At 48.2% G+C, this 16,066-nt stretch overlaps 1 long non-coding RNA gene across 1 annotated transcript; it reads left to right on the forward strand.

Moving 5' to 3' along the window:
- Positions 1 to 79: 79 nt before the first annotated feature.
- On the forward strand, positions 80 to 6,819 carry LOC122430845. The gene is made up of 4 exons (XR_006266391.1): positions 80 to 219; positions 788 to 953; positions 1,167 to 1,262; positions 6,571 to 6,819. It is a non-coding gene; the product is annotated as an uncharacterized LOC122430845 (long non-coding RNA).
- The last annotated feature ends 9,247 nt before the right edge of the window (positions 6,820 to 16,066 follow it).

The raw sequence follows: 16,066 nt of genomic DNA on the forward strand, positions 1-16,066 counted from the left end.
GGCCCCCTGGACAGCTCTGTAACCTCTGCTCCACCGATGACCTCCAGCCTTTGTCGCTTCCAGTTAGAAATCCACCCTAAGCGGCGCTCTCGGGACCCGCCCTCGCAGGGTGCCCCCAGCCCGGTAAAGGCAGTTGAGGGTTCGCCCCAGCCGACCGCTGTTGGAACACAAGCCCTCGGCCGCTTGGACGCTGGTTGTCCAGAGCGGGAGCAAACATAAGTAATTACACCTCGGCCGGTCTCTGGCGGAAACACCCCGCAGCGGGGAGGGGAGCGTCCGGGAGGCCACCCCAGGATGGACAGCGACTGGAGGCCACGGAGGCGCTGCAGAGACCTCCCGCAGGCTGCGAAGACCTGGTCCTTCCCCGGCGCGGGGCAGCCGAGGCGGCTGGTGGGCGGGGGGGGGGGGGCATGTTTCGGGCATCTGTGTTGCGCCAGGTGTGAAATGAGTACCTGTACCAGGCCCTGGGGGCCTCGCTCTGAGGAAGGAGAGGAAGACTTCTGCCTAGGGGGCCAAGGAGCCCTGGGAGCTGTTGAAGGTGATAATTTTGAGGTGGGGTGGGGGGGATTGTGACCAGACGAGCCAAACATTCCTTAACCCCCGTCCCCACGGCTGCCCAGTGGAGAGTGAGGGCGGGGCCTCCTCTAGCCCGCGGGGGCATCTCAGGCCTCTGAGAGGCTTCGCCCCCCGGACAGCGGAGAGCGCAGCCCCTTCACCTGGAGGGAGGGATCTGAGAGGCGCCCCCAGCCTCGGCTGTTTGAATGAAGGGTCACAAAAATTCTTGCAGGAGACTGCTTTCTATACTCTCCTGGGACAGGTGGGCACTCGGGATCCCAGAGCTGTGAGTGCAGCTGGGGACGGTCGTGATGGCCAGGCCTCCGCTGGACCCTCTCTTCCCTACTCTCAATTCTCCTGACCTCTGGCCTCAGAGCTTTGTCCACAGTAGGTGCTTAGTAAGTGCTTGGGGCCCCTCCAGCAAGGCGGGGGGCGGGGGGGGGTGTGCGTGTGTGTGGGAGATAGTGTGTTCTTGGCTCGAAGCCAGCACTGAGGATACCAAACATCGTGTGGTGCGGGTGGGGTGGGGCTGTCCCGGAAGGAAGCAGGGCTAACTCCAGGGCTATTTGGGGCTGGGGCTGGGTTCAAGTCCTTCCTCTTTCCCTGCCGAGGTGGACCCAAAGGAGGAAGGTGTTGCTGAGGAGAGAAGTCCTGGCTGGAGGTGGACCCTGAACTCAGCGAGATGCCCAGCCCAGTTGCGTGGCCAGGTCAGGTCCAGATGGAGAGTAGGGTGTGGTGGGGAGCTTGTTGCATTTGGGCTCATTCCATGTCTGAAAAGTGGGGGAGGCTTGCTCCTGGGAGAGGGTAGGAAGATTCAGGCTGAGCCCCCCAGCTGGCTGGGTGGCCTGAGTCCATATCTGAGGTCCTTGGGGAAGCATGGACAGACCCCAAAGGGCCTGGGACCCTCAGGAGTGGGGGACAGGGGAGCTGTCAGCTGGGCTGGGAGGACTCCCTGCTCCGCTTGCTCCCTGGGCCAGACCCAGGTTTAGCCCAGTGGAGAGGGCGAGGGAGGACCGTCCAAGTGGTTCCTCTTCTGCCCAGCCCAGGCGTGGTCAGCACCTGCATGTGGCCAAGGGCAGCTCCTGGCTCTGTGCTTGAGCAGGCGGCAGTAAACTGAGGGGAGGGGTGGTGTCCTCGTGCCCCCTCTGGGAGCGAGGTGGTGGTGTGCAGCTTCCCTGGGTGTGTCTGGCTGGCTGGGGGAGTGTGTTTGGGCCAGGGTTATTTTATTTTTTGGCCGCACCTTGCAGCTTGCGGGATCTTCGTTGCCGCCAGGAGGGATTGAACCCGCGGCCTGGGCAGTGAGGACAATAGCCTTAATCGCTGGACCGCGGGGGAATTTCCAGTTCAGGATTATTTTATCATCCTAGGAGTAATTTCTGGTGTAAAAGCTGGGGTTCTGCAAGAATGGGGCATTTGGGTAGGGCGGCACCCTCTCTGGGGAGGACAGCGACTTCCAAGGTCACCAGGATGCCTAGCAGCATTCTTGGGTTCTCTGCAACGGGGGCGAGACCACCTTCCTCCGAAGCACCAGCCGCGGAGGGCCATCGGTCTAGGTGCGCTGCCTGGTGGGTGGCCCTTGCCGCTCACGCCCCCAGATCCCGCAGGCTCAGGGAGGGGCGGCCAGCATCTCGGCGGGCGCGCGGCTTTGGAGGGGCAGGGGCGGCTTGGGAAGCTGGCTGCGGGCTGAAGGGACGCCTCGCGTGGGTTACAGCTCCCCAGCTGGCCCTCGGGATGGGGCGGCAGTGCCAGGCGGCCAATGTCCAAGTCGGGCAGGTGATCGCTGCCGTGCCAGCCCGCACATGCAGGTGCCGCCTCCGGGTCCCCAGGGTGGAGCAGAGTTCTGCGAGGGCCCCTGGAGGCGCCGTGGCTCCTAGGGGGCGGGTCGAGTCTGTTTGGCCCGGCGCTCTCGCAGCCCGCAGCCCTCGAGAGACCCGCGCCCGCCGCGGGCAGGTGCGAGCGAGGTCGGTGCGGCCCGTGCGCTCCCCCTGCCGGTCGCCCTGAAAGCCGCCTTCGGCGCCAAAGGAAACGGAGCTCACTAGTTCCTGAAGACTCACAGTAAGCCTGTGCCCGTGGCGTCACGTGTCCCACAGCCTTTCTAAGTCACGGTGTGGTTAGTACGACGCCCACCTCGGGTGTTCCAACAGCGGCTTTTGCCAGCTGCGCTGACCCCCCGGAGCTAGTCCTAAAAATCCCCTGGCGATCCCCTTCCCAGGCTCCCCTCACTTTCTGACCCATCCCCACTTAGTGCTGCTGCCCTAGAATTTCGTACACGCGGGAGCAAGCGGTGTGCATGCTTGTGTGTCTTTTTTTTTTTTTTTTCCACGCAACAAAGCACTTTTGAGGCTCGTCGCATCCCCGCTTCCCGCCGCCTGGTTGTAACTGTGTGCAGCTGTATGTTGTGGGTGTGCGCGGAGGCTTCAACCAACTCTCCGTTTTTATGCTCCGGATTCTTTCCTTATCTTGGCTGTTAAAGGCCGTGCAGTCAAGTGGCCTCAGCCTGTGCGCTGTTTCTGTTCCGCTGTGCTGGTTCTTCGATGGCTGCATTTGGGTCTTTCTCTAGTTGCAGCCGGCCAGGGCAGATCCCCAGTTGCAGTGTGCGGGCTTCTTACTGCGGTGGTTTCTCTTGTTGCAGAGCACGGACTCTAGGCGCTCCGGCATCAGTAGTTGTGGTGCCCGCGGGGGGCTCAGTTGCTCCTGGGCCTGTGAAATCTTCCCGGACCAGGGATTGAACCTGTGTCCCCTGCATTGGCAGGGGATTCCTAACCCCTGGACCACCAGAGAAGTCCCTTTTATATGCTTTTAATCTCAGATTATTCACATTTCAGGCTATCTTCTTTCCTAGTATGCTATAACATTTTTGTAATGTACAAATCAATACAGAAAATGGTATAACAAACTCCTAGCTCGGGGACCCAAACATGTCAACCTTTTCTCCTGTTTTGCTTCGGATTGTAACACCACAGTGCAGACGCCAGCGGGCTCTCTGAACCTCTCCCACCTCTGTCCAGAGGCATCCATAACTCCAGATGGCCAGTGTCTTCCTGGTTCTGTTTTTGTCACTTTGCTGCATGTTTAAGCCCCATGAACATCACACAGTATTATCTTGTTTGCTGTAAAATATTTATGTATAGAACCATTGTAACTGCCCTCCTGCAGTTTCCTTTCTTCTCCCATTGCCATCTTTTCATCTTTGCTGATGCAGGCGAGCCTGGTCCATCCATCGTAGCTGTTGTGCAGGTCTCCACTGACAACACATTTCCTCTGCTGCTTGTTTTCCTATGTGTAGCAGTGCTTCCAGGAATGTTTTAGTAGGTATCTCCTAGCGCCAGGTAAGGTGGTCATCCAGACAAGCTGTGTCAGCATCGCTGGCAAGTCTGTTAGAAACACAGACTCTTTTGCTATGTAGGTTCTGAGGATTAGAATGTGAACATGTCTGGGTGTCCATTATTCTGTCTACCACAGGTGCATGATATCTTCCTTAAGTATCTGGAGGTATTCGCTCTTTAAAAAAAAATGTTTTATTTATTCGGCTGTGTTGGATTGTAGTTCTGGCATGTGGGATCTAGTTCCCTGACCAGGGATCAAACCCAGGCCCCCTGCATTGGAAGTCAGAGTCTTAGCCACTGGACCACCAGGGAAATCCCTGAAGCTATTCACTCTTGAAGACACTGGCCTTCTGCTTTCTTCCTGGAAAGGTTTTCAGTTACAGATTCAATTTCCTTAACAGATATAGGACCATTCACACTTTATTTCTTCTTATCTCAGTTGTGATATAGTTGTGTTTTTCAGGACTTTGCTTATTTCATATAAAATTTGAAATTGCTCATGTAATTCATTCTTGTACCTGGTTATATTTTTATTGTGTCCAGGGTGTGCAGCGATGTCACCTTTTCATTTCTGTTATTTGTAATGTATCTTTTCCTCTGTTTTTGGACCAGTATTGCTGGCGGTTTATAAATTTTGTTAATCTTTATGAAGAGCAAACACTTGACTATGTTAATTTTCTCTGTTTTACGTCTGATTTCAATTTCATTGATTTGTGCTCCCTTTTAATATTTATTTTTATTTTATTACTTTTATTATTTTCTTTCTTCTACTTTATTTCAGATTCAATCTACTTTCCTTTTTCCAGTTTCTTGAAAGTTTAGATAGTTGATTTTCACTCACTCTCCTTTTCTAATACATGTGTTTTGACCTATATAGATTTTTCTTTGTTGTTCAGCTGCTAAGTCATGTCCAACTCTTTGTGACCCCATGGACTACAGCATGCCAGGCTCCCCTGTCCATCACCATCTCCCAGAGTTGGTCAAAGCCATGTCCATTGAGTTGGTGATGCCATTCAACCATCTCATCCTCTGTCATGAGGATGACATGCCTTCTTCTCCTGTCCTCAGTCTTTCCCAGCATCAAGGTCTTTTCCAATGAGTTGGCTGTTCACATCAGGTGGCCAAAGTATTGGAGCTTCAGCATCAGTCCTTCCAGTGAATATTCAGGGTTGATTTCCTTTAAGCACTGCTTTAGCTGTATCCAGCAGGTTTTGATGTCATATTTACATTATAAGGCAGTCAAAAATATCTTCTAATTTCCACTGTGGTTTCTTAGGCTTATGGGTTATTTTGAAATCTATGCCTTAATTTTCAAACATTTGGGGTTTTGAAAACATATATCTTTCTCTTGCTGAGTATGTGTCAGAGCACCGACTCTGTCTCTCTGTCAAAGCACACACTCTGTATTATTTCAGTATATGTCAGTGAGGTCAGGTTGGCTAACCACATTCAGACCTCTTAACTCCCTACTGATTTATCTCCTTGTTCTATCAGTTACTGAGGTATATTGCAATAAAAGTGAAAATTCTCAATTCTATTTGTGGATTTATATTTTCCTTCTTTTAGTTTTGTCAACATTTGCTTTATATATTTTGAAACTCTGTTATTTGGTTAATAGAAATTTAGGATTGTTTACTTTTCTGGTCTCGTTGACTCTTTTAGCATCATGAAATGCTCTTTGTTCTCTCTGGTAAGAGTTTTGTCTTAAAGACTACCTTGTCTGATATTAACATAGCTACACTAATTTTCTATAAAATTAGTGTTTGCATGATATATCCTTTTCCCATTTTTCTCTTTCTGCCTTTCTGGGTCCCATTATTGAAAGTGTGTCTTTTGTAAATAATATGAGGTTGAAAATTCTTTTAATTTTCCAATCTGACATTTGACTATTTATAGATTATTTGCATTGACTGTAATTGCTGATATTGTTGGGTTTAATTGCTGTTTTTATTTTCTATTACTTTCATCTCTTCTTTGTTTCTTTATTCCTTTTTCTTGCCTTCTTTTGGATTCACTGAAATTTAAAAATTCCGTTTATCTCTTCCATTAGCTTTTGAGTTATATGTTCATATATTATTCTTTAATGATTATTCTGGAGATTAAATTTTACATTCTTGAAGTCTCATGACTTCCTGAATCGGAAAGAACTTCACAACTCTTTAATTCCATTTATACTTCTACATTTTATTTCTGCAAATGTTAAAAATCTTACAGGATGTTAGTGTATTGTTTAAAACAGTTTTTTTGTGCTTACCAATATTTTTACACTTGCCACTATCCTTTGCTCAATTCCTGACCCTCCATACTCCCATATGGAGTTATTTTTCTTCAGTCTGAAGAACTTTAGTATTTCTTGTGTTGTAGGTCTTTCAGCGATATCATCTTTCAGCCAAAAACAACTCTACTCCACTTACATTTTGGAGCATATTTTCATTATGTATAAAACTCCAAGCTGGGAGGTTTTTTTCCTCTCAGCTCTGTAAAATGTTGTCCCATTATCTTCTGGATCCCATCATTTCTGTTTAAAAGTCAACTACCATTTTTATGATTGTTCCTTCAAAGATATTGTGGCCTTCTCCTGTTGCTTTTACTATTTTCTCTGTTTTTTTTTTAATATTTATTTTTATTTATTTAGCTGTACCAGGTCTCAGCTGCCACCAGCCCTGCTCGTTTTTCTTTCCTTGTATAGTTCCTCCTTCTGGGTTACCCTGATGACCGGCCCTCACGCACAGCTGGGTAATCACCTGAAGGAAGAGAACACAGTGATCGATGCTCTGTTTATCTGAGAAGAGCTTTCCCTCTCTGGAATTTATTTCATCTGGACCTCATTGCTTCCACAATTCTCTGATGTCATATATATATTAACATATACATCCCACTTAAAAATATAAATGAATAAATTGTGGTGAAACACATAAGATTTACTAATGTCTTTTTAAGTATTTTAAATTTAATTTTTGTTTTATATTAGAGTATAGTTGATTTGTGTTTGTATTGGTTGCTCAGTTGTGTCCAACTCTTTGCGACCCCTTGGGCTGGAGCCCACCAGGCTCCTCTGTCCGTGGAATTCTCCAGGCAAGAACACTGGAGTGGGTTGCCATTTCCTCCTCCACAGCTGATTTACAGTGTTGTGCTAATTTTAGGTGTACAGCAAAGTGATTCAGTCATACATATACATGTATCCACGCTTTTTTCGACTCTTTTCCCGTAGAGATCATTACAGAGCGTTGAGTAGAGTCCCGTGTGCTTTTCGGTGAGTCCTTGTTAATTATCCATCTTGTATATGGTCGTGTGTATATGTCAATCCCGATTCCTGACTTACCCCTTCCCCAGTCTTCTCCCTTTGGTAACCATAAACTGGCTTTCAAAGTCTGTGAGTCTGTTTCTGTTGTGTAAATAAGTTCATTTGTATCATTTTTGGGAGCTCCTACAGGTAAGTGATGCCATGTATTTGTCTTTCTCTGTCTAACTTACTTCACTTAGTATGATAATCTCTAGGCCCATCCATGTTGCTATGAATGGCATGATTCCATTCTTCTTTTATGGCTGAATAATATTCCACTGTAAATATGTACTGCAGTGGAATATTGTATATATATACATATATATACCATGGGCTTCCCAGATGGTGCTAGTGGTAAAGAACCCGCCTGCCAATAAAGGGGACATAAGAGATGTGGGTTTGATTCCTGGGTCGGGAGGATCCCCTGAGAAGAGCCTGGCAGTTCACTCCAGTATTCTTGCCTGGAGAATCCCATGGACAGAGGAGCCCAGCGGGCTACAGTCCATAGCGTCCCACAGAGATGGGCATGACTGAAGCGACTTAGCATATATGTACCACATCTTCTTTATCCGTTCCTCTGTTGATGGACATTTAGGTTGCTTCCATGTCGTGGCTATTGTGAATATTGCTTCTATGAACACTGGTGCGTGTATCTCTTTGAATTGTGGTTTTCTGAAAACATACGCTCAGTAGTGGGATTGCTGGGTCATGTGGTAGCTCTATTTGTAGTTTTTGAAGGAACTACCATTCTGCTCTCCATGATGGTTGTGTAAAATTTACTGATGTGTTTTTACTTATGGGTTTTGCAATTAATTTGGCCTTTTCCAGTTGCCAAAATGGGATTGTGGGCCTTCCATAAATGTTATATCCCCTCTGGAAGTAGAAGCTTTGCTCTCTTGATTTTTGCACACCATCACAAACCGTCACATTCCAGAGGGTAGGAGTGTGGGCTCAGCATCAGCCTTTGAGGTTTTCAGTCCTGGCTGCCCAGCTCTGTAAGTGGGGACACAGGGAAGTGTCACTGGTTTGTGGCTGCCCTGCAGGAGGTGGGATGAACCGTCTGCCCCCACACTGGCTCGGATATCAGCATTGATGACACCGAGAGGGCAGGACAGGGTTTATGACTCACATCGTGAGACTCTGGGTGAGCGGGTCTGGGATGGCTTGGGTGGAGGGAGGGTGTGGCTTTGGTTTTCACCGTGATCAGGGATCGGGCCATTTCACACCGGTGCACTGGGGCTGCTGTGGGCTTTCAGGAGGCGCACAGCGCCAGGCCCACACAGGAGGGGCTATGCTCTGGTCTGGCTGCTTTGGTCAACGCACTACTCAGCTCAGCACTAAGCCCGGGGTGTGTGCAGAACCCAGCGCTGGCTGGCTCAGCGTAGTCCCGCCTCATGCAGCTGCTTTACTGTTCACGGAGCACTTCCTGCAAGGAAGGTGCTGTCAGCAGTCCGTCTTACAGGTGTGGACACTGACGTCCGGGGAGGAAAGGTGACTTGCTCAAGGCTGCTCAGCTAGCTGGCTGTAGAAAACACACACACAGCATTTGGGAGACGGAGATCCACATTAGCTGAGGATGCTACGGGCAGCTCGGGCAGGTGGGCTGTTAGCAGGTCCAGGAATGAGCGTGGCCACAGGTGTAATTCTGACACACACCCTGCCCACCCCAGCAGAGGGCTGTAGACAGACAAATAGAGCAAACAGCAATGGGTTCTGGGATGAGTGACTTTATTAGGTTAAGGGACAGAGAGATCTGAGTGGCCGTGACACAGAATGGGCAGAGCTGAGAAAAGCCTGTGTCGTTTGCTCAGATGTCCTCGCGGGAGCAGGTGCAGCTGGGCAGGGCTTGGGACTGGCCACTCACTGCTGCAGGTGGCTGGGGAGGGTCTCCAGATGCTGGGAATGAGGCTTTGGAAGTCATCATTGGACATACACCCCCATCGCATTTGATAGGAGGTCAATAAAATGCTCACGCTTGGAAAGGGAGGAGGATGGGGTGGCTGCACTGGAGCCCAGGACTCCGGACCAGGGATGGTGCTGGGTCTAGTAAGAATCCCTGTAAAACCGAAAATTAGATCTTGCACTGGCAGCAAATGGGGACGCAGCAGCTGGACTGGGAGCAGCTGGGTTTGCAGCAGCTGGACTGGGAGCAGCAAACAGGGACACAGCAGCTGGACTGGGAGCAACAGGGCTTGCAGCAGCTGGACTGAGAGCAGCAGGGCTTGCAGCAGCTGGACTGGGAGCAGCAGGGCTTGCAGCAGCTGGACTGGGAGCAGCCACAGGAGCCACAGCCCCCCTTAGGCCCCCCACAGGAGCCACAGCCCCCCTTGGACCCCCCACAGGAGCCACAGCCCCCTTTGCCGCAGCCGGAGCAGGAGCAGGCTGGCACACAGGAGCAGACAGGCACACAGGAGCAGACGGGGACACAGGAGCAGACGGGGACACAGCAGCTGGAGCCGCAGCCCCCGGAACAGCCAGAGCAGCCCATGGTTCTGGTGGGTGGAGGGTGAAGCAGGTCAGAGGAGCAGGTGGAGAGAGAGAAGGTGCTCAGTGTGGGGCCTCCGGGGCCAGGAGCCTTTATATACCTGCCGGGGCAGGTGTGACCTGGGCACGTGCTCCCTTCCTGGTTCCTGTTTGTTCCCAGTTTGGGACTTTCTTCTTGTTTTCCTCTGGATATCAGCCCCTGAAGTAAGGTCCACGTGTCATTAGCTGTTACTGGCCACTCATTGAATCAAGTTCCCCTTGTTGAATCTGTGTCCAGATTTGAGGGAGACCCCCAAGGGTCCATCCCATGTCTGAGACTCCTTGATTAAAAATGATGTCTTTTAGCTCTACAAAGGGTATAAATAACAACACAGGTGAGGCACATCGCTCTGTTTATCCACTGCTAAAGTTACAAGGAAGTGGAAGTGTTATTCGCTCAGTTGTGTCCGACTCTTTGCAACCTCATGGACTGTGGCCCACCAGGCTCCTCCACTGACTTATCCCCTTTTACCGGTTGTTGGACATTTTGTCTCTTTTTTGTCGCTATTTCAAACAATACTGCACTTTTCTTGTCCAAAGCTCAGTGCATGTTGGATTAGAAAAATTGAAAGTGAAAGTGTTAGTCGCTCAGTCAGGTCTGACTCTTGGAGGACCTATGTACTGTAGCCCACCAGGCTCCTCTGTCCATGAAACTTTCCAAGCAAGAATACTGGAATGGGTTGCCATTCCCTCTCCAGAGGATATTCCCCACCTAGGGATTGAACACAGATCTCCTGCATTGCAGGTGACTTCTTTACCATCTGAACCACCAGGGAAACCCAAGATTGGAGTTTTAGGAATCTACCTGGAATGAAATTTTGGACGTTTTTTGAAGTCAGGGTTTCATTTTCTTATTTTTTCCAATATCAAGGTCTTCCCCATAGGTTGCAATGTCACCTTGTTCACATCCACTCAAGGTAATGCTTCTAACATTTCACTATTATATGAAACACTGGTTGTGAACTTTTGGTGCAGACTTTTGTCAGATAAAGGGATGTTCCTTTTAGTCCAGCGATTTTCCCTTTATCTTCGGTGGATGTTGAAGTTTATTGAGTATTTCTGCAGCTGTTGAAGTGGCTAGAAGTTTTCTCCTTTGATTAGTATGGTGAATTTTAGGATTGATTTAAAATGTAAATAGCCCTTGTGTTCCTGAGCATGGTTACAGCTTTCACATTCTGTTATTACTGGATTGATTCTGCTCACGGAGTTTTTATGCCTAGTTCGTAAACAAGCCCGTCGAGTGGTTTTCATTTTCCCAGACTCCCCTGCCCCACTTCTGAGGTTGGGCTCACACCGGCCTGGGGGTGGGGGTGATGGGTGTGTCCCACATCTTCTACTGGCTGGAGAGGTCTGTTGCGTGAGGAGTTATTCATCGCTCGGTCATTTGGTAGAACCTGTTTGTGACGCAATGTGAGTCTCATTCACTGTCCGGAGGGTGAAGTTTCACTCACTGATTCATGTGGCTGAGATATCCTTGGCCTGTTCCTGTCTCTTAAAACAAGATTGTCACAAATTCAAGTTTTTCTCATTTATTGACAGGCACTTTTCCACCGAGGTCTCCTGTTTGATAACTGCTGGGTCTGTCGATGTGCTGGTTTGGCTCCTACTTTATATACACTGCTTTGCGACCCCATGAACTGTAGCCCGCCAGCCTCCTCTGTCCATGGGATTTCACAGGCAAGAATACTGGAGTGGGTTGCCATTTCCTTCCCCAGGGTCATATACTGCTACACTTAGTATATATTCCTGCTTCTTCCCTTTTGTTTCCCTGGTCAGTTTTGCCAGGAGTTGGTGACTTTCTTAGTCTTTGCAAAGACCAGTTTCTGGTGGTGTTGATCTTTATTGTGTATTTAAAAATATTTTTTTATTAAAATAGATAATCAACAAGGATGTACTGTATAGCACAGGGAACTATATTCAATATTTTGTAATGACCTATAAAGGAAAAGAATCTGAAGAAGCATAGATTATGGACACGTATAACTGAATCAGTTTGCTCTATACCTGAAGGTATCACAACACTGTAAATCAACCATGCTTCACTAATAAAGAAAAACTAGATCCTGAAAGTATGTGTAATGCTGAAAGTCCTAGGATAAGATGAGAAGAGTACAGCTAAGTGACTAAAGCAAGATTCTAAACTATATGTATCTGTGATGCCAATACACAGACATACTCAGGCATAGACACAGGGAGATGTTTAAAAATTAACATAATTGCTTTTTTCTTTTCTTAAAAAACCTAATGCTATTTTATATTGCTTTATAATAATTAAGCATTTGTAAGTTTGAAAAAATATTAACTGTTTTTGTTCTCACATTGATTTCCTTCTACTCTATTATCTTTCTCTACTGTTTCTCTTTCTACTTTCTGTTATAGATACTTTGCTTATTAGTCTCTAGTCTTTTTTTTTTTTTTTTCCAAAACAAGCATTTTGGGTTAAACATTATTTTAAAATAAAGTTTTAGTTCCATAACCCAAGTTTTGACACGTGCTATTTTCATTACTAGTCAGTTGTAACTATTTTTATAATTGCCCTTTTGATTTTCTCTTTGGCCCCTGCGTTGTCTAGAAACGGTGGAAGTGTTCCTAGTGACCAGGTTTTTGTGGCCGATGGCACAGCCTGATTTCTGCCTGTGGTTTGAGGAGGCCTGAGCATAGGGTCCTGGCGTCTGGCATTTGTGGGGACGCCCCTGGCTGGCACGTGGGGACAGTTCCTAAGTGGCCCCGACGTGTTTAAGAGCCCTCTGTGTTCCCCAGGCTCAGTGAACCCTTTACGACAACCTACGGTGTTGTAGATACTCTGCGGCCTTACAAACTCTTTGCCTGCTTGTTTATCACTGACTAAAGGAGCGTGTTCAGAACCTCCTACTTGGGACTCTCCCGGTGGTCCAGTGGCTGAGACTCCGTGCTCCCCACGCAGGGGGCCTGGATTCGATTCCTGGTCGGGGAACTAAGATCTCACATGCCACAACTAAGACCTGGTGCAGCCAAAGAAATAAAAAGAATTAATAAAAAAAAAGAAAACCTCTTACTCGATTAGGCATTGTCCTGACACTGGCTGGCGTGCCTTTTCCAGGCCAGGGTCTTTCAGCCTCCTGTGCACTTATGTTTTGGGGTTCTCTCTTGTGACTAGTGTAGAACGTCCTGAAAAACTCCCGTATTTGGGGGTTCTGTCCATCAACCCATGAGCGGAATCCATGTGACTCAGTGTGATTTCTGATATATTTACTTTTGTTCCTTCCTTTCTTTGCATTTAATTGCCCTATTTTAATGCTTTCTTTCTATTCCTCTTAGCAAATATGGGGTTTTTAAGAGTTTTTTTTTTTTTTTTTTTACCTTGATTGACTTAGGAGTTATTTACTGTATTCCCTGTGTTACTGACAACCCTCTCCATTTCAGACATATTTTTATTCATTTATTTTTTAGATATTTATTTTTATTTATTAATTTGGCCGCTCTGAGTCTTAGCTGCAGCATGTGGGATTTTTAGTTGCAGCGTGTGGGATCTTGTTCTCTGACCAAGGATTGAACCTGCACCCCCTGCATTGAGAGTGCCAGGAAAAGAAAGTGTTAGTCACTCAGTGGTATCTGACTCTTTGTGATCCCATGGACTGTAGCCCCCTGGGCTCCTCTGCCCATTGAATTCTCCAGGCAAGAATCCTGGAGTGGGTAGCCATTTCCTTTTCCAGGGGATCTTCCCAACCCAGGCATCGAACCTAGGTATCCCGCATTGGCAGGCAGGTTCTTTACCACTGAAGCCCCTATTTCATACATATTTTAAATAAAACATTGTCTAAATGTGATCGGCCCTCTACCTGCCTCCGGAGCACAGTGAGAGGAGCTCAGGAAAGTTCGACCCGAGCTCCATCCTGTGTGGGTGTGTTTTTCTGTTGCCTCGTGGTGTGTTCTTGTTTACTTTTACAGCCAGTGTTTGCTTAAACTCACCCCCATGTCTGCTGACAGCTCTGTTTACCCTCTTCTCACACCTGAGTCCTTCCTCCTCTCACTTTCCTGCTTCTCAGGACCGTCCTCTGCAGCCCCCTCACAGAGCATGTCTTAGCAGACTGTTTTCCATGACGGCGGTTGGCTTTCCCCCGGCACTTGTGGACACTATTTTCACTGGGGACAGAATTCCAGATTGGCGGTTGTCTTCCCCAGGGCTTTCTGTGCGCCCACCTGCTGTCTTTGCTGGGGTCTGTCTGTCTGCACCTCCTCTCTGAGCATGCGTCTTCTGTGTCCACTTTTAGAGTCTGCTGAGGGTTTGACTGTTTAACCTGCCTTATGTGCAGGGTGCTTCAGGGCCCCGAGGGTGCTTAATGTGTCGTGTGCTCAATCGTGTGGGACTCTGTGTGACCCCCTGGACTGTGGCCCACCGGCTCCTCTGCCCATGGTGATTCTCCAGGCAAGAATGCTGGAGTGGGTTGCCATTTCCTCCTCCAGGGGAACTTCCCGACCCAGGGATCAAACCAGTGTCTCCTGCTTTCCAGATGGATTCTTTACCACTGAGCCATTGGGGAAGTCAGTGCTTTTTTCTCACTGTTTTGGGAGATTCTCTTTGGAAACAGCCTGTCCTCTATTCTCCAAATGGACAAATGTCATGCTGCTCTGCCCATGTTTTTTTTTTTTTTTTTTTTAAAAAAAAACAGCTCTACTGACATAAAATTCACCTATCACACCATTCATCCATTTAAGGCACACAATTCAGGGAGCGCCTTGGCGGTCCAGTGGTTAGGACTGGGTGCTTTCACGGCAGAGGGCGCAGGGTCCCTCCCTGAGCAGGACACTAAGATCCCACAAGCTGCATGGCCAAAAGAAAAAAAAAATCACACAGCACAATTCCATGATGATGCTGTACAGGCATCACTGTGATCAAATTTAGAACATTTCATCACCTCCAAAGAGACCCCACACCCATTATTGTCACTCCCCTTTCCTCCCCAACCCTACACCCCTGCCCCTCCCCCATCCTAGGTTACTTTCTGTCTCTAGATTTGTATGTTCTGGACATTTCACATAAATGATACTATGTGAGATCTTTGTGACCGGCTTCCTTCCCTTGGCATGTTGAATTTAGGGCTCATCCATGTTGTCAAAAGAGTCTGCCTGTTCGATCCCTGGATGGGAAAATCTCCTGGAGAAGGGACCTGCAAACCACTCCAGCATTCTTGCCTGGGAAATCCCATGGACAGAGGAGCCTGGTGGGCTACAGTCCATGGGGTTGCAAAGAGTTGGACACAACTGAGCGACCAACACTCTCACTTTCATTTTTTTTCACATATTGTCAATGCATCAATACGTCGTCACTACTTCATTTCTTCACTCCTTATCAGCAAGTGTTATTCCATCGTGTGGATAGTCCACCTGGTATTTACCCATCTACCTGTTGATGGATATTTGGATTGTTTCCAGTTTTTGGCTCTCTTGGGTAATGCCACTACACATTTGCATTCAAGCTTTTGTGCTGGTGTGTGTTTTCATGTCTCTTGAGTGGATGCCTGGGAGAACAGTTGGTTGTGTGGTTGGGTCTTTGAGGGCCTGCTGACCTGTCCCCGTGTATTGGAGGCGACTTTCTCAGGTTCTGTTTCATCTTCTGGGTGGCATTCTGGGTATTTTCTCTGGATTCAGCTTTCTCTTCAGCCATAGCTGATTGGAAGATACTTTGAATGTTAATTGTCAGAAGTTATACTTTGTCTTTTTCCAAAGATGCCTTTGCTCTTTTTTTTTTTTTTTTTTTCCACGTGACATGTAGGTCTTAGTTACCTGACCAGGGTTTAAACCCACACCCCCGGCGCTGGAAGCACAGACTCTTAACCACTGGACCACCAGGGAAACCCCTGCCTGCCCTGTTTGCACCTGTTTGATACCTTTCTAATTTTTAACGCTTAAATATTTGAAGTGTATTCTATTCATCCATCCCTGTCTTTGAGGTTCCAGGGTTCTAAATTGGCTGCTTGTTGTTTGGGCTGAGAAAACATCCATCCTGCATGGTTTGGTGTTTCCTGCAGTGTTTAATGTTGGGCTGTGAGCTCACAGTTCATCTATGCTTAACCTGTGGGAATCGTCCAGTGAAGCCAGAGCTGGGGTTCGTCAGCTGCCTTGCTGGTGTTTGGGTTTTTTCTGGCCTACTTTTCCCCTGTGTTAAAAACAGAACTCAACTGCAATTTGAAGATCTTGTTTCCTTTATTCAGCACGCTGTGACTCGCAGCACCCGCTCCAGCAGACAGAAGGAACTCCAAGGAGCTCTGCACAGGGAAGGCTTCTCCAGGCGGGAGGCAGTCGCGGTGGCCAAGAATGGGCTGGCTGTGTCCAGGTCGGTCTCTTTTGGGGCAGCAGGGGTCGAGCAGGCCGGCGACATCACCAGAGCTGACCAGGCCGT

This window comes from Cervus canadensis, chromosome 29 (genome assembly GCF_019320065.1).
Source record: "Cervus canadensis isolate Bull #8, Minnesota chromosome 29, ASM1932006v1, whole genome shotgun sequence".
In the NCBI taxonomy this organism is placed as follows: domain Eukaryota; kingdom Metazoa; phylum Chordata; class Mammalia; order Artiodactyla; family Cervidae; genus Cervus; species Cervus canadensis.